Source organism: Hyperolius riggenbachi, chromosome 7 (genome assembly GCF_040937935.1).
Source record: "Hyperolius riggenbachi isolate aHypRig1 chromosome 7, aHypRig1.pri, whole genome shotgun sequence".
Taxonomy (NCBI): domain Eukaryota; kingdom Metazoa; phylum Chordata; class Amphibia; order Anura; family Hyperoliidae; genus Hyperolius; species Hyperolius riggenbachi.
In genome coordinates, this window is record NC_090652.1 from 29779689 (window position 1) to 29798873 (window position 19185).

Here is a 19185-nt window from a genome sequence, read left to right on the forward strand (position 1 = left end):
TCCTTTCTTTTGTAATATTTTTTTTTACTTCATTTGTGGAAATATTTTATTTTAATAACACCATAGTTATATTTGTGTTGATGGCATAATAGGTAGTGGCACATTGCAAGCCACAGCGCCTTTTTCTGTGTACCCTGGCGGTGGTAAAACACAGACATCAGCAGGAGGAGGAAGTAGTTGCAGCTATTGTAGTGTGGTAATAGCTGGTAGGAGAGTGGGTAGCAGCAGAAAATAGTTATTCTTCTGTTCTCCCTGGCAGTGGTAGCAGCACACAGACAGCAGAAGCTCAATGCAGCTACAGGAGGAGGAGTAGTGTGTGTCAGGCAGTGTGATGCGACTGCTGACATAATAGGCCCTGGTTCCTAGCGGTGGTACCAGGGCCGTAAATGAACATCATGAGGTTCCAGACAGCGGTCGTGAAGCCCACATTGTGTCCAATACACAATTGGGACAGCACAGTTTTCAACCCGGACACCTAAAATAATAATAATTTTTTTTTTCAAAATAATGCAGCTATTTTTCAACGTAAATAGCTGGTGGCGCATGGGCAGCAGCACCTTTTAATGTGTTCCCTGGCAGTGGAGACACAGACAGCAGGAGGAAATACAGCAGCAGGCAGCGTGAGCAGGATGAGTGTGTGGCAGACTGGCAGCAGGCAGCAGGAGGGCAGGCAGCAAGACATAATAGGCCCTGGTTCCTAGCGGTGGTACCAGGGCTGTAAATAAACACCATGAGGTTCCAGACAGCGGTCGTGAAGCCCACATTGTGTTCAATACACAATTGGGACAGCACAGTTTTCAACCCGGACACCTCTAAAATAATAACACAAAATTATTACTTTTTTTTTTCAGAAATGCAGCTATTTTTGAGCGTAAATAGCTGGTGGCGCATGGGCAGCAGCACCTTTTAATGTGTTCCCTGGCAGTGGAGACACAGACAGCAGGAAAAAATACAGCAGCAGCAGGTGTAATGTGTGTGCCACTTCATGTCCCCCTCTCGCCGACAACAGGGGCCAGGAATTCGCCTTCCACCCAAGCCTGGTTCATTTTGAGAAACGTCAGTCTGTCCACAGACTTGTGAGACAGACGAGATCGCTTCTCAGTGACGACTCCACCGGCTGCACTGAAGCAACGCTCTGACAGTACGCTGGAAGGGGGGCAGGAGAGCACTTCCAGGGCGTACAGCGCAAGCTCGCTCCAGATCGGCAGGTGCTTGACCCAATACTCCATGGGATACACAGGGGCAACGCTGTCAAGCCCACTGAAGGACCCCATGTAGTCAGCCACCATGCGGGTCAAGCGCTGTCTGTGACTGGAGAAGGATGCTGCTGCAGGCACCTCCTCTCTAGTCCCTGGCAGCTCTACACTCATGTAGAGCTCGTTGGTCAGAGACAGCAGGTCTGTGGTGTGCGTGCGCTTGCTGCTGGTGGATGCAGGCACCTGCTGCTGCCTCTGTGCTGGCTGGACAGTGGGGGTGGATGGCTAAGGGAAGGCTTCCTCCAAGCGCTCAACAAGGGACAGCTGCAAATCCCTCATTTGTTGCGCACAGTCTCCTCCTGCAGGCAGGAACTGGCTGAGCTTCCCCTTCAGACGTGGGTCCAGCATCATGCAGATCCAGATGTCCTCCCTCTGCTTCATCTGGATGACCCTTGGGTCCTTGCGCAGGCACCTCAGCATGTGCGCTGCCATTGGGAAGAGTCTGGCCACGTCTGCTGGCACATCATTGGCAGCCCCAGAGCCAACAGTGCTGTCCTCCTCATCCTCTGCCTCCTCCACCTCATCCTCTCTCCACCCCCGCACCACTCCCGCTGCGCTCTGCTGCTCCCCCTCATCAGCAGCAAGGTCAGGGACCTCCACCAACTCCAAGCCCTCCTCCTCAGAGTGGCCTGTGAAGCTGCCTGCAGCTCCTGCTGGTCCAAGGCTGCCGCTCCCTCTTCCAGCAGTGCATACAGGGCCCTGTCCAGCACACACACACCATGGGGACCCACTCGCACACCATTGCATGGTCCCTGCTTACCATGTTGGTGGCCTGCAGGAAGGGTGCCAGCACTGAGCACACCTGCTGCATGTGCCCCCAGTCCTCCGTGGAGATGATGGACGGGAGGTTAGTGGCGGCACGCCCAGTTGCAGTGATGGCGGCAACTGTTGCTCGTGCAACATACTGGCTGACAGTCTGCCTCTGTTCAACCAGATGCACCAACATCGCCAGGGTGGAGTTCCAGCGAGTTGGAACATCGATCATGAGCCGGTGCTGTGGCAGGTGCAGCTCCTTCTGCACCTCTTCCAGGCTCGCTACGGCTGCAGGCGAGTGCCGGAAATGACGCACAACCTTCCTTGCCGCCTCAAGGAGTCGGTCCATCCTCTGGTAGGTCCGCAGGAACTTTTGGACTACCAGGTTCAGGACGTGCGCCAGGCAGGGGATGTGGGTCAGGTCTCCCCTGCTGATTGCAGCAACCAGGTTTGCCCCATTGTCGGACACCACCTCTCCGACTCTGAGGCCTCTGGGGGTCAGCCAATTCCTCTCCTGCTCTCGGTGTTTGGCCAGGACATGGTTCGCCGTCAGTTTGGTCTTCCCCAGGCTGACCAATTCCAGCAGCGCTTGGCAGTGGCGGGGCTTCACGCTGCTGCTGAGGCGAGGGGTTTGGGCTGGTGTGCCGGAGGATGGAAGCGGATCAGAGGAACCTGCTGCAATTCCACTGACCCTGCATGGTGGCACCACCCACTGCATTGTTGCTGCTGCTGCTGCTCTGACAGTGCCTGATGCTGCTCCCCCCTCCTCACCCCCTTCCACCAAGCTGACCCAATGCACGGTGAAGGACAGATAGCGGCCTGTCCCAAACCGGCTGCTCCACGAGTCCATGGTGACGTGGACCCGTTGACCCACCGCGTGATCCAGCCCTCTCCCGACATTGGCCATCACAGAGCGGTGAAGTGCAGGGATGGCCGTGCGTGCAAAAAAATGTCGGCTGGGGATTGGCCAATCGGGGGCTGCACACATCAGGAACGCACGCATGTCGCTCCCCTCCTGCACAAGGGAATAAGGCAGGAGTTGGGAGCACATGGCCCGTGTCAGCAAGCCGTTCAGCTGACGCACGCGACGGCTGCTGGGAGGCAGAACCCTGACCACCCCCAGGAAGGTGTCGCTGAGCAGGGTCTGGCGACGCCTTTTGCTGGCACGGGAATCAGTGGAGGGAGCAGAGGAGGCCACTAAGGACTGGCTGCCAGAATAGGCCTCAGTGTCGGCGGCAGGAGTTGCAGAGGGAGGAGGAGCAGTGCGTTTCTGATGCACTCCTGCTGGTGCTGCTGGAGGAGGTGGAGGAGGGCGGGTGGCTGCTGCCGACGGCTTCGCAATGGTGGCGGGTCTGTCACTGCCACTGCCAGCTTCCTTCAACTTCATGAACTCCTCATGCTCATGAAAGTGTTTCCCTGCCAGATGGTTCACCAGAGAGGTGGTGCCGTACGCAGAGGGCTCCTTCCCTCTGCTGAGCTGCTGGCAGCACTGGTTGCAGGTGGCATACTTGCACTCCACATATGGCAGGGTGAAAAAAGTCCAAATTGGGGAGGTGAAGTTGCCCCTTCGGCTGGAAGGTGCTGCTACCGCTGGTCTCCCTGTGGTGGTTGGGGGGGGGGGGGGTTTCTTGGTGCGGCTGGTGGCACTGGCAGAACTCTACGCCTCCGGATCAGCACGCTGTGTGGCCTGCATACCACGCCCACTTCTGATCCTGCCTATGTCTGCGATGCTGATCCTTCTAGCAAGGCCCGCAGCCGCATCCTCCTCCTCCACCTCAGAGCTAATGACATCCCCAGGATCTGCCACCCAGTCTCTGTCCTTCACCCTTTCATCATCATCCTTCCCCTCCGCAAACATGTCCTGCTGGAATGACCCCACAAACTCCCCTTCTGTATGCATGGGCTGATGGACACTCACCACTGTCTGACTGTCCAAAGCATCATCCCCCAAAGTGCCCATCAGCATTTCTTCCTCCTCCATTGCCAATTCTGCCGCAACAGCACTCCATAACCCTGCTGTGCTTTGGGATAAGAAGGTGCTGAGTGACAGGGTGCTGGTGTTGCCCACTGGGGCTGGAGAACTGCACTCCTCCTCCTCCTCCCCAGGCAGTGCTGGGCGGGTGCTGCTGCTCTTGCGAACAGGAGTGATGGCGGGGGTGGAGGACTCGGTTCCAGAGCTAATGATGGCCTGCTCATCCACCATCAGTTCCACCACAGAGTCTGCATCCTTCTTCTCAATAGGACGGCTACGACCTGGCGATGGGAGGAATATCTGCGCCACACGCTGCTGCTGCTGCTGTGTCTCTGCAGCGTGACGCCCAGCTGTTGGGCGGCCAAGGCGTCCACGGCCAGTGGCTAATGGCGGAAGACGCCACTGGTGCAGACGCAGAACTGCGCATGGTGGTGGTGGTGGCGCGGCTGCCACGACCTCCTCTCTTGCCGATGCCCTTGCTGCCCTTGCTGCCCCTGCCCAAACCGCGGCTGCCAGTGCCAGACATCGTATATTTTTAATATTATACAAATGAAAAAAAAAAGTTATGTATGTAAAGGCGGGTGGGACAAGTGGGGTACTTTAATGGGGTGGGACTGGTGGTGGTGGTGGGTGTGTGAGGTGACGGACAGGTGTACTCTACAGCAGAGATCGGTGTAGCGCTAACGAGATAGTGCGCAGTGCGCACACAAAGACCCTAGCTGACGCTGACTGACGGTGTCCCTATACACAGACTACAGTACAGTACAATTCAGCGAATACACAATACAAGTAATATAAACAATAGGACGGGTGTAGCACTAACGAGAGGGTGCGGACAGCGCAGATGTGCACTGCGCACACAAAGACCCTAGGTAACGCGGTGACGGACGGTCCCTATACACAGACTAGAGTACACTACAGTACTAACTAAACAATAGAAGAATCTAGCTAAACAATAGAACAGGTGTGACTAGATTACAGAGAGCAGATACAGGACAGGTATAGCAGTAAAGCTGGGCCTTGCTAACTACAAAATAGTACAATAATCTATCTAACACAGAAGTAGTACAGGAGTAGAGTAGGACAGGTGAGAGCACAGGTAACTAGAGACTAGAGCACAGAGCAGGGCAGGCTGCCTTGCCTAGGCACAGGGCCTAGCTGTAGCAGCACCAGTGACAGTCTCCCTCCCTAGTCCCTAATCACACAAATTAAACTGCCTAAAATACAATCTATCTACAATACAAAGCAATACAGGTGTATATCAAGTGTTGGAGTGTAAAAACGCTAGGTGTATTGAGCAATAAATGCACTTGCACAGACAAAAAGCACTGGAGCAGTTCTCTCAGTACAGTCAGTCAGTAAGTCACAAGCAGGACGAGTGAGGCAACATGGCGCCCACTATTTATAGAGGGGGGCTTGGCCAGGCTCCCCTCTCTGTGATTGGCTGCAGTCAGAGGGCTGGGAGCCCTCTGATTCGCTTGTGAGGACTCGAGGTGACGTCTGTCGTGACGCTATCCAAGCTGATGACGCTATCCGAGCTCGGATAGCTAGGATATCTCCGGATAGCTGATTGCTATCTGAGTGCGCTCGGATAGCACAGCCCGGATAGCTAATACTATTCGAGCTCGGTATTCGAGCTCGAATAGTGAAAAAAGAGCTAGGATATCCGAGTATCTCGGATATCCTAGCTCAGATGAGCATCACTGGTGCTCTGACAAAGAGATAGAGGTTAGATCAATGAGATCGGTAGAGAGCTACCATGTCCTTGGTCACTTCCTACATTTGCCTGAACAGCTGAGTTTTTGAATTTTTGAAATTTCATTTGAAGATCAGTGGCGTAGCAATAGGGGTTGCAGAGGTAGTGACTGCATCGGGGCCCTTCCTCAACCACAGTATTAGCTGTTTATTGGTCCTGTGGTGGTAATAATCACTTCTAACGGTACTTTAAATAGTAATAATCATTAACAAAACTGTTCCCCATCCCCTTCGTTCACCTCTAATACTGTGGATGACCTTGGCAGGTTTTGTAGCACCGTATCAAGTGTTACCGATAGAGTTCCTGGTGGTGGTGGTGGTGGTGGTGGGGGGGGGGGGGAGGCGACCCAGTGTACAACTCACACCGGGGCCCATAGCTCCATAGCTATGCCCCTGTTGAAAATCTGGAGCGACAGGAGACAAATGAATTATGGAAAAGGAGTTCCACAGCAAAGGTGCAGCTTCTGAGAACTAGTAGAAGCAGTGAAGGGAGGAGGAGACAAGAATATGAGTTTGTTTGTTTGTTTCCAGAGCGTAGATTACATTTCATGTGGTATCTGGGAACACTTTGGTGATGTAAGATGGGACTGCATTAAAGAGGGTGTCATAGGTTAGCTTTGGGGGAGCTTTGCCTGGATTCTGCCAGACAGACAGGACAGCATTTGGGGAACTAGAAAAAAAAGGCAGAATTTAGGATGAATTTAGGATGAACTAGCGCCAGAAGTTTGGATGCCACCATAGGCGCCTGTAGAAATATCAGCATTGAGCTGTAATTTGGGCGCCCAATAAATAGCGGGCACTTGAAGAAGGGGGGTTCAGCTAGGGTTACACGTCAGGCAGGTAGTTTCTTGGGGGGGATTTAGGATTAGGTGTCAGGCAGTTACCATAGTTTGTATGGGGAGGGGGGGGGGAGCTTAGGATTAAGCGTCAGGCAGGTGGGAGGAGTTTAGGGTTAAGCGTCAGGGGGAGGGTTCTGTGTGAGAGTAGGGTTAGTTTTAGCCACTTGAATAGTAAAATATTGGTATTAAATACCGATATTTTAGTATCACCATTACTGGGCGACCAAATCTTCACGTGCCTTTACCAGACTGCTGGTAGGCCGCACAGGAGTGAGTTACAGTAATCTCTGCAGGATACAATTGGAGGCAAACCTTTTGTTTGCGCACATGAAGCTGTTTTGAGATGATAATGACTGTTTGGCTGTCCACAAGCTGCATAACCTTGCCTTCACCTTCTAATACAAACACTCACGAGGAAGGTAAAGGCAGGGGAAAATAACTAATGGATGTTACTTAGAACCGTTTTGCCTGGTCCACCCTGCGCACATACGCCCGCGGTGCCCGATGTCAGAGCCCGTGCAGGCCAGCATACAGGAAACGCTCGCAGCAGAATTGTGCATTGCAGCAGATTCACAAGCGCTGGACTGAGATGACTTCTCAGCAGATCGATACTGTAACCCTTTCCTGGCCAGATGGCTTCGCTGGATCCGTAATTGAAGGACGGTTGTTGTTGACCGGAGGAGAAACAGAAAGCGCTGCAGTAAATACAGCAGTCTGAGGAGCCTGGCATTATCAATCCACTCTGTTTTGCTGTGAGTACAATGGCTAATGGGATGGGGGAGAGGAGGGGGGTGACATCAACTTGTCAGCAAGGGAGAGTGAATTATGTTCCAAATGCAGCAGAGTCCTGAGAAGCTGTATGGAGCGCTGGTGCCCTCTAGTGTCTGTGAGTGTAACTGCTGCTGTGAAGATTTATCCAGAGGAACTGGGAGGCCAAAGTGTACAATAGCAAAATGCTGCTTTCTGTCGGTTTCCCTTTTATCCTCCTGAACGTCACTGTGATTTCCCTACCATGGTGTGGAGGCAGGGGCGTAACTAGAGGGGATCAGCCCCTACAATCGCAGGGTGGCCCAGAGCTGTGGGGGGCTCCCAACTACTAACCTCCCCTTCCTCCCATACAGGGGACTGTACTTCAGATCAGGTGTTTTGTGGCTACACTTGTTGTGGGTGGGAAGATCATGATGGCTACACTTGTTTTATGACCCTTGCAGGGGCGTAACAATAGACCCTGCAAGGAATGCCTCCACGGGGGGCCCAAGAAAGCCACATGGGGGCCCGTGGGGGGAAAAGTTTGAGAGACTGACAAGCAACTAAGGGCATGGAGAGAAAATGTATTCTACTCTCGTACCATTGTTATGTTGACTGCATGTGTCCACCACACAGATAAGGAATCACACACACTTTGGAATTTGTACACTGTCCCTGCTCCCTAGGGTTCGTAAAAAAACATCTGTCTCACACTGCAGCAGTTCTGATGACTTCATGTACAACATTACAAACAAAGGAGTCACAGTTGGAAAAAAAGTTGTAGACCTTCCCTCAGAAGAGATTCCTAGATTCTTATCACACACAGGCTAGTGACCTTATGGTGTCTGATTATTGGACACAGTGGAATGGGAAAGATTGATGTCTGACTGTCGCTGCCTCATTGAGAGCTTGTTGTCTCATACTGAGTCCAAGATCCCGTAATAACAGCATCAATCAGTGACATTCTGAACGTTTTGCCAAAGTTACAGTGAATACTATATCTTATGTTCAGCATGTCATTGTTGTTCCTCCATATAGCATGTGCTCTCATGTAGTAAAATAATACGGCTGTGTGTGTGTGTATGTACTGGAAGCAAAGCTGCGACGAGGGACTTATCAGCTGCAAGGGGCTGGAAGAAGCCTCGGGTAAGTAGATCTGGGGGTAGCATAGATTGCCTGACAGTTCCTTTAAGTCTAAGTGTTTTTATCTGCATGGGGAAAACACATTGGTCCCTTTCCTGTGCAGAAAGCGAGGGGGGTGGGGGGGCCCCTTCCAAAGTTTCGCAGGAGGGTCCAGAGATGTCTAGTTACCAGAGCCGGCCTTTGGGGGGGGAGGGGCAACTGGGGCAATCGCCCCAGGCCCCACGCTTGAAGAGGCCCCGCGCCACTTGACTGCCCGCTGCCCCCCCCCCCCCCCCCCCGCCGCGTGCCTGTGCGGCCAGCTGAAGGAGAGCAGCGCAGAGAAGAGGGAGAGCTGTGGGCAGCGGTGGAGAAGGGGGGCCATCTCCCCCCCCCCCTTCCCTCACCTTAGTGCTCTCCCTCCCTCGCTCGCTCTCCCCTCCGAACGAATGTGCGGGTTGCTGGCAGTGGGCGGAACTTACCTTCCGTCTCGAGCCAGCGCCGGAAGTTCTGGTGCCGCTGCTCTGGTCTGGACCAGACCAGAGTAGCGGCAAATCCATCCCGCGCCGGCACTGCATCGAGACGGAAGGTAAGTCCAGCTTGCTGCCTGCCAGCCACACGGACATTAGTTCGGAGGGGAGAGCGAGGGAGGGAGAGCACTAAGGTGAGGGAAGGGGGGGGGAGATGGCCCCCCTTCTCCACCGCTGCCCACAGCTCTCCCTCTTCTCTGCGCTGCTCCCCTCCTGCTGGCGGCACACCTGGCTACCTGGACATATACCCCTGGCTACATATACTGGGCACATATACCCCTGCCTACATATACTGGGCACATATACCCCGGCTACATATACTGGGCACATATACCCCTGGCTACATATACTGGGCACATATACACCTGGCTACATATACTGGGCACATATACCCCTGACTACATATACTGGGCACATATACCCCTGGCTACATATGCTGGACATATATACCCCTGGCTACCTGTTCTGGGGACATCTCTACCCCTGGCTACCTGTTCTGGGGACATCTATACCGCTGGCCACCTATTCTGGGGACATCTACACCGCTGGCCACCTATTCTGGGGACACCTATAGACCTGGGGCTACCTATTTTTGGGGAAGCACTGCTGTCAGATTGAGTGTATTTTGGGGAACTGCTGCAAGGTGAGAGGTGTCTACCATATTAAGGGGGCATTCTGCCTATTTATGTGAAATGCTGGCTATTTATGTGCCTCATGATTGCTGAATTTGTCTTGTTGGGGGCCTCATGATTGCTGAGTTGGTCATGCCGCGTGCCTGTGCGGCCAGCTGGAGGAGAGCAGCGCAGAGAAGAGGGAGAGCTGTGGGCAGCGGTGGAGAAGGGGGGCCATCTCCCCCCCCCTTCCCTCACCTTAGTGCTCTCCCTCCCTCGCTCGCTCTCCCCTCCGAACGAATGTGCGGGTTGCTGGCAGTGGGCGGAACTTACCTTCCGTCTCGAGCCAGCGCCGGAAGTTCTGGTGCCGCTGCTCTGGTCTGGACCAGACCAGAGTAGCGGCAAATCCATCCCGCGCCGGCACTGCATCGAGACGGAAGGTAAGTCCAGCTTGCTGCCTGCCAGCCACACGGACATTAGTTCGGAGGGGAGAGCGAGGGAGGGAGAGCACTAAGGTGAGGGAAGGGGGGGGGGGAGATGGCCCCCCTTCTCCACCGCTGCCCACAGCTCTCCCTCTTCTCTGCGCTGCTCCCCTCCTGCTGGCGGCACACCTGGCTACCTGGACATATACCCCCGACTACATATACTGGTCACATAAACCCCTGCCTACATATACTGGGCACATATACCCCTGCCTACATATACTGGGGACATATACCCCAGGCTACATATACTGGGCACATATACCTCTGGCTACATATACTGGGCACATATACCCCTGGCTACATATACTGGGCACATATACCCCTGGCTACATATACTGGGGGCATATACCCCTGGCTACATATACTGGGGGCATATACCCCTGGCTACATATACTGGGCACATATACCCCTGGCTACATATACTGGGCACATATACCCCTGGCTACATATACTGAGGGCATATACCCCTGGCTACATATACTGGGCAGTGGACACATACATCCCTGACTACATATACTGGGGACATATACCCCTTACTACACATACTGGGCACATATACCCCTGGCTACATATACTGGGCACATATACCCCTGCCTACATATACTGGGCACATATACCCCGGCTACATATACTGGGCACATATACCCCTGGCTACATATACTGGGCACATATACACCTGGCTACATATACTAGGCACATATACCCCTGACTACATATACTGGGGACATATACCCCTGGCTACATATGCTGGGCATATATACCCCTGGCTACCTGTTCTGGGGACATCTCTACCCCTGGCTACCTGTTCTGGGGACATCTATACCGCTGGCCACCTATTCTGGGGACACCTATAGACAGTGGCGGCTCCAGGAAATTTTTTTAGGGGGTGCTATGCAGGTGCTGGACCAATTTCCGGGGGAGCTGACGCGCACCGCGGCAAAAAATGGGTGTGGCTACAACCTGCGGCGCGCGAAGCGCGCCGCGGCGATAAAATGGGCGTGGTCATGACCGGATGAGGGCGGGGCTAACTGTAATTTAAAGTGAACCCAGGGTGAGAGTGATATGGTGGCTGCCATATTTATTTCCTTTTAAACAATACTAGTTGCCTGGCAGCCCTGCTGATCTATTTGGCTGTAGTAGTGAACTGAATTACACCAGAAACAAGCCATGCAGCTAATCTTGTCAGTTCTGACAATATTGTCAGAAACCCCTGACCTGCTGCATGCTTGTTCAGGGTCTATGGTTGAAAGAATAAGAGGCAGAGGACCAGCACGGCAGCCAGGCAACTGGTATTGCTTAAAGGGAGATAAATATGGCAGCCTCAATATTATTCTCACCTCGGGTTCCCTTTAAAAGTGCAACGCAAAGACAGAGGGCCCAAGTTTTGGTGACCCTTTTCCCAGAAAATTCACATAATTGTGCAGGTTTTCTCAAGAAAATACACGTAATGTGAGCAGATTTTAACAAAAAACACGTCCAATGACCCCAATATGCACAATCGTTATCAGATATGGCCCCAATATGCACAATCGTTATCAGATATGGCCCCAATATGCACAATCGTTATCAGATATGGCCCCAATATGCACAATCGTTATCAGATATGGCCCCAATATGCACAATCGTTATCAGATATGGCCCCAATATGCACAATCGTTATCAGATATGGCCCCAATATGCACAATCGTTATCAGACATGGCCCCAATATGCACAATCGTTATCAGATATGGCCCCAATATGCACAATCGGTAGCAGATATGACCCCAATATGCACAATCGGTAGCAGATATGACCCCAATATGCACAATCGGTAGCAGATATGACCCCAATATGCACAATCGGTAGCAGATATGACCCCAATATGCACAATCGGTAGCAGATATGACCCCAATATGCACAATCGGTAGCAGATATGACCCCAATATGCACAATCGGTAGCAGATATGACCCCAATATGCACAATCGTTATCAGATATGGCCCCAATATGCACAATCGGTAGCAGATATGGTCCCAATATGCACAATCGGTAGCAGATATGGTCCCAATATGCACAATCGGTAGCAGATATGGTCCCAATATGCACAATCGGTAGCAGATATGGTCCCAATATGCACAATCGGTGGCAGATATGGTCCCAATATGCACAATCGGTAGCAGATATGGTCCCAATATGCACAATCGGTGGCAGATATGGTCCCAATATGCACAATCGGTGGCAGATATGGTCCCAATATGCACAATCGGTGGCAGATATGGTCCTAATATGCACAATCGGTGGCAGATATGGTCCCAATATGCACAATCGGTGGCAGATATGGTCCCAATATGCACAATCGGTGGCAGATATGGTCCCAATATGCACAATCGGTGGCAGATATGGTCCCAATATGCACAATCGGTGGCAGATATGGTCCCAATATGCACAATCGGTGGCAGATATGGTCCCAATATGCACAATCGGTGGCAGATATGGTCCCAATATGCACAATCGGTAGCAGATATGGCCCCAATATGCACAATCGGTAGCAGATATGACCCCAATATGCACAATCCGTAGCAGAAATGACCCCAATATGCACAATCGGTAGCAGATATGACCCCAATATGCACAATCGGTAGCAGATATGACCCCAATATGCACAATCGGTAGCAGATATGACCCCAATATGCACAATTGGTAGCAGATATGACCCCAATATGCACAATCGGTAGCAGATATGACTCCAATATGCACAATCCGTAGCAGATATGACCCCAATATGCACAATCGGTAGCAGAAATGACCCCAATATGCACAATCGGTAGCAGAAATGACCCCAATATGCACAATCGGTAGCAGAAATGACCCCAATATGCACAATCCGTAGCAGATATGACCCCAATATGCACAATCCGTAGCAGATATGACCCCAATATGCACAATCAGCATCACCTGAAAAAGAAAAGAAAAACCCATTTACTCACCTACAGCCAGAAGACCTTCTTTCCCGACCTCCTGTCCCGAGTCCCGACCTCATTGTGGCGCGCAGCGCCCGCGCGCCCACGATCCTCTTCCTTCCCGACGTCACGACGAGACTTCCTGCCTGCATGCAGAGAGCAGGGCTACGGGAAAATGGCCGCCCGAAGCCATGCACTGCAGACTCGAAGTCTGCAGAACAGGGCTCCGGGCGGCCATCTTACCGTAGCCCTGCCTGCTGCTCCGTGCTGCCGCTGTGTGAACTGACTTGGCGTCTTTTAGACGCCTGAAGTCAGTTCACTCCAGGGGGTGCTTTGGGGGTGCTTGGACAATTCTAGGGGGTGCTCGAGCACCCCCAAGCACCCCCCTGGCGCCGCCCCTGCCTATAGACCTGGGGCTACCTATTTTTGGTGAACCACTGCTGTCAGATTGAGTGTATTTTGGGGAACTGCTGCCAGGTGAGAGGTGTCTACCATATTAAGGGGGCATTCTGCCTATTTATGTGAAATGCTGGCTATTTATGTGCCTCATGACTGCTGAATTTGTCTTGTTGGGGGCCTCATGATTGCTGAATTTGTCTTGTTGGGGGCCTCATGATTGCTGAGTTGGTCATGTTAGGGGCCTCATAATTGCTGAATTTGCTGCATTTTGCAAGACAAAAGTTACTACAACAATGTGAATTTTGTGAAACATGAACCTTAGAATTTCCAAATTAATTGAAGCATGAGCTCTCCCACCCCCGCACTTAAAACCACCATGCAAATGTTTGTTTTTATATTGGTTGGCTTAGTGGCCTTTACCTGACATAATTGTTTTCAAACAATAGTAATAAGGATTAGGAATACTGCATTAAAGGCGGACAAGCCCATGAACGTGGCGATACGGTATGTGGCCTACACTTATGGCTCTAGGCCTTGCATGTGACACTCGCCCCAGGCCCCGCATACTCTAAGGCCGCCTCTGCTAGTTACATCCCTGGACCCTTGTGAGACTGAACTCCAGGCTGTGAAGGGCACCAAGGGGAGGCAAGATAAGGGGTGTGAACATTGGGGGGCCCAATCAAAGTTGTGCCAGGGGTGCCCCATGTATTGTACTTACGCCACAGTGTGAAGATGTCATTTTTGTCAATTGGTTACTCTAAAGGCGCCCCCCTTTAGAAGAACAGAGGTGTGGGAGGGAAAACAGGAGGGAAAGAGGCTTCAGCCAATCAGGCTGCATTAGTTGAGTCTGAGGGGAAGTAGAGAAGCAAAAAAAGACAACCCAGCATGCCCTGCAACTTCCTTTGTGCGGCAATATACCAAATAAGAATCAGGTAAACTGGGGAATGATCATTTATCGGCAAGGAAAGTAATAGTGATTTTAACTTTTGGATTGCCTGGTTAGCATCCTTATTACTTGTTTACCAGATAAAAATAAAGAATTGATTTTTGATTTTATGCCCGACAGTTACACTTTGATGAAAGATGCCAAAGGGGTACTCACCTCAGTAATCCAAAGGCTTCCCCCTTCCTCCTCCACCAGCAGGTTCCAGTGCTGCATCCCCCGAAAGTCCATCGACAACTACTTGTTGATGGCTTGCGCATGCGCAATAGGATGGACCTGACTGGACTTTTTGTGATAAAACCCGAGCGGGTCCATGCTACTGCGCGGGTACAGTGTGGCCGCACCCCAGAGAGCTTCAGGGGTCTCAGTGCTGCATCGGCCTTGTGGAGATTTGCTTTAAAGGACACATCCAAGATCCTGTTAAAAAAAAATTCTACTTACCCAGGGCCTCCTCCAGCCCCTTGCAGCCGTCCTGTGCCCTCGCCGCAGCTCTGCTCATCTCCAGTGGCCCAGGGTCCCCTCCGGCGCCAGATGCACACTGCGCCTGCGCGAGCGGCACTCAGCATCGCACTGGACTGTACTGCGCAGGCGCAGTAGCTCTGCGCCTGCGCAGTACAGCACAGATGATGTCAGTGCGACTCTGTGAGCCGTACGCTGGATCGCAGGAAGATGCCGAGCTGACGAGGTTGGCATCTGCAACGGAGGGGCTGGAGGAAGCGCCAGGTAAGTAGATTTTTTATTTATAATTTCCCTGGACCCTCCCTTTAATAATGTTCTCAGAATTTCCTAACCCACTTTTTAATTGTGTACCTCAAAGTTGTCCTCGTCTTTTCCCAGCCCTTGAAGGCAGTGTGGGACTGAGAAGTGGAAAAACTGAGGAAATCCGCCTGCTGGCCAAGCAGCAGTAACCCTGTGTTATCACTCCCAATAGAAACCTGCAGCAAGTCTTCACTGTGAGCAGCAACACCTGATTACTGCTGCTTGGCCAGCAAGGGGATTTCCTCAGCTTTTCCAGTTCCTAGTCCAACACTGCTTGAAGGAACACAATGATCGCGACAAAAAGGTACGAGACGTTTTTACGAGACAGATTGTTTACCAAGGCCAAAAAGTGCCCATTCCAGCATGCTGACACTTCTTTCTTGGCCTTGGATATATCATTCCTACGATGGCAAAGCCATGGACTCGGGAAGTTCTCTGCCATCCTCCATTGGCCTGCTCCTACCGACAAGACAGGTGCCCAGTGCCTCCATTGGGCTGATGAAGCTCAAGCCGGCATTGAAGGACTCTGGGCCCTGTTTACCTCGGTGGCGGTGCCAGTCCTCATGCACACAGACTCTTTATACTGGCAGCTGAAGCAGAGCCGGATTTACCATAAGGCAATGTAGGCACGTGCCTACAGGCGCCTGATGATGGAAAGGCGGCTCACTCCCCTCCGCGAGTGCCTCTATCCCTCCCTCCTTCCCTATACAGAGTCCTGAGCAGAGTGTAAATGAGAGGTTACTCATTCCACTGATGACCTCTCTTTTCAGTCAGGGGCAGCTCTAGCTACTTAATACTGAGGGTACCTATGACTACCTAATACTAAGGGGCACCTGTAGCTACCCAAGCCAGGAGGGGGAAGTGACACTTGTGGTGCAGTTTGTAGGTCCATTGAGGGTGAAGTCTAAGGTGCCAGGATATCTGTGCCTATAGGCTCCTGTGATGTAAATCCGGGCCTGGGCTGAAGCTTTAGAATTAGCAACTGGTACGGAAAAGGATGAACCTATCATCACTTATCATCAGGACAGCCCTACCACCAAGCCAACTGAATCATGTGATTCATAGTAGCAGCCTGTAGGGGGCAGCATCAGCTCTACACTCAGCTGATATTTTTCAAGGACAACTGTAGTAAGAAGTATATGGAGGCTGCCATATTTTAAGCAATACCAGTTGCCTGGCAGCCCTGCTGATCCTTTGCCTCCAATACTTTTAGCCATAGACCCTGAACAAGCATGCAACAGATCAGGTGTTTCTGACATTTTTGTCAGATCTGACAAGATTAGCTGCATGCTTGTTACTGGTGTGATTCAGACACTACTGCAGCCAAATAGACCAGCGGGGGCTGCCAGGCAACTGATATTGCTTAAAAGGAAATCAATAGGACAGTGACAGTGACAGTCAGTGACGTGACTGAGGACAGTCAGTGACATAACTATGTACTCTGTAAAGAGCTGCAGAAGATGTCAGTGCTATATAAACACATAATAATAATATGGAAGGACATTAGAATATGACTATGGTGTGATAAGCTTGTGAGCTCCTCTGAGGACAGTCAGTGACATAGCTATGTACTCTGTAAAGTGCTGCAGAAGATGTCAGTGCTATATAAATACATAATAATAATATGGTAGGACATTGGACTATGACTATGGTAGAATTAGATTGTGAGCTCCTCTGAGGACAGTCAGTGACATAGCTATGTACTCTGTAAAGTGCTGCAGAAGATGTCACTGCTATATAAATACATAATAATAATATGGTAGGACATTGGACTATGACTATGGTAGGATTAGATTGTGAGCTCCTCTGAGGACAGTCAGTGACATAGCTATGTACTCTGTAAAGTGCTGCAGAAGATGTCAGTGCTATATAAATACATAATAATAACATGGTAGGACATTAGACTATGACTATAGTAGGATTAGATTGTGAGCTCCTCTGAGGACAGTCAGTGACATGACTATGTACACTGTAAAGTGCTGCAGAGGATGTCAGAGCCTCAGAGGTACATAAATACACTATAGTAATAATATGGTAGGACATGATAGTATCACTATGGTAGGATTAGACTGTAAGCTCCTCTGAGGACAGTTAGTGACATGACTATGTACACTGTAAAGTGCTGCAGAGGATGTCAGAGCCTCAGAGGTACATAAATACACTATAGTAATAATATGGTAGGACATGATAGTATCACTATGGTAGGATTAGACTGTAAGCTCCTCTGAGGACAGTTAGTGACATGACTATGTACTCTGTAAAGTGCTGCAGAAAAATGAAAATGCTGAAAACTACAGAAATAAAAATAAAAGTTTTTGACTGTTACAGTTATTGGGGTTACCATGGATTTCAATTTGTTGGAATGAATTTCCTTTCACACAGTGCAACGCAACAGTGGCAAAAAGTGGCATACTGCGTTAGCTGTGCAGTGCGACCATACAAACAAACATACAGTAAAATGGAAGTATGCCTCACTATCACTGTAAGCGTGCATGTTATCTGGTAAACATACAGCTTGCCGCACTGCACCCATATCATCGAAATAGCATTGCATCGCTTTCCAATGAGATGATATTGTCCGATGTGATGGAATGCAACTGATTCAGTGTGAAAGGCCTCGTCCAAACTTCAAATTGTCCGTTACCGCTGCGTTGTGACCAGATAGTGAGGCATACTTTACACATAGCTTCTGGGCTAACCGCACATGATGAACTGTGATGTAATCTAATTTTTTTCTCTTTTTCCATTACAGCGATTCTGCTATGAGCCAACGGGTAATTTGCGATTTGCGACAGGAAGAAATTAAAAAACGGGAGGGAGAAAATTTTAATGGCCATATCGGAAAAAAAATCGCATAGTGATTTGATTGCTATGCGATTTTCCTGTGCCTTAATACTTTGCATAGGAAGACAATCGTGATAAAATGCAGCAGGACAGATGATTACGATCAGGAAAAATCATGTCATAAACTCAGCATAATGCTGGAGACATCAGTTTCCAAGAACTAATGGAAAAGGGCCCAACTGGTGCTAGTGCATGTAGTTAGCAGAAGGCACTCTAGATGGCAGCAGTGAGGAAGTGATGTCAGAGACAGCAGCCTCTCTAGTAGTTGCTAGAAGACTACATATTTCGCCGGGCGCAGTGGCGTGCGTCTGTAATCCCTGCTTCTGGGGAGGCTGAGGTCGTTGGATCGCTTGAGCCTGCAGGAGTTCGCGGCTATGTAAGGGCTGCTGAGTAATTAGCAATGAAATGAGCCTTGGGGCCAGCTCATAACCACCGAAAGGGTGGAGGGGTTAGAGAGTACCCTGCTCAGCCAGAGTAAAGCCCAAAAGAGTAAAGTTCGAACAGAATAACCTGGGGCAATAGGGCGAGACATGGCCTCTACTTTTGCCCCTTAATTAATTAACATTATTATTACCCATGCTATTAATCTCTTGTATGGCTATTATATTAACTCATTTTATGATCCCTTTAGGGTTATTACCCATGCTACTTATTTGCTGCTTGTATGGTTATTTATACTTAATTTTTTTACCCTTTTTAGGGCATTTTTTTTAATTACCCATGCTAAAACTTGCATGGCTATTATAGTACAGTACTACTACAGTAATTGTGTATCTATTATTAGCCCGTAATAAGTAATGATTCAGTTCATGATTATTATATTTGTATAGGTTAATTTTATAACCATTACTATTAACTCATATGTATTAATGGCTATTATATTAGGCATGCTATTTTATGCCATTACTATTCATTCATTATTCATTGGATGGCTATTATATTTAGTCGAAGCATTTTATAGCCATATCAATTTCATTGAATATGTTAACATTATTTTTTGCCTATTATGAATTGCCCATATTAAGTTAATCATCAATTATAAATGACCCGCTTAGAAATATAAGGTCATGTGGGGTTTGGTACCGCTGGATGCCATTGGGGTCCGTTTAGCAGCAGCCTATTGTGTAGCTGGGAAGGCGCAGCACTGACCCCTGCTGGAGGAAGGTGAGTACTGCGCCTGCAGCTGTGCTGCGATTCCACGTGCCGCCAGGGGGAGTCGCTGCTTCCCCACTAG

General features: G+C 50.3%; 1 protein-coding gene across 1 annotated transcript in view; it reads left to right on the forward strand.

Annotated features, from left to right (window-relative positions):
• The window catches only part of ALDOA (aldolase, fructose-bisphosphate A), a 445177-nt gene that overhangs the window by 355887 nt on the left and 70105 nt on the right, over positions 1–19185 (forward strand). The window lies entirely within an intron of this gene.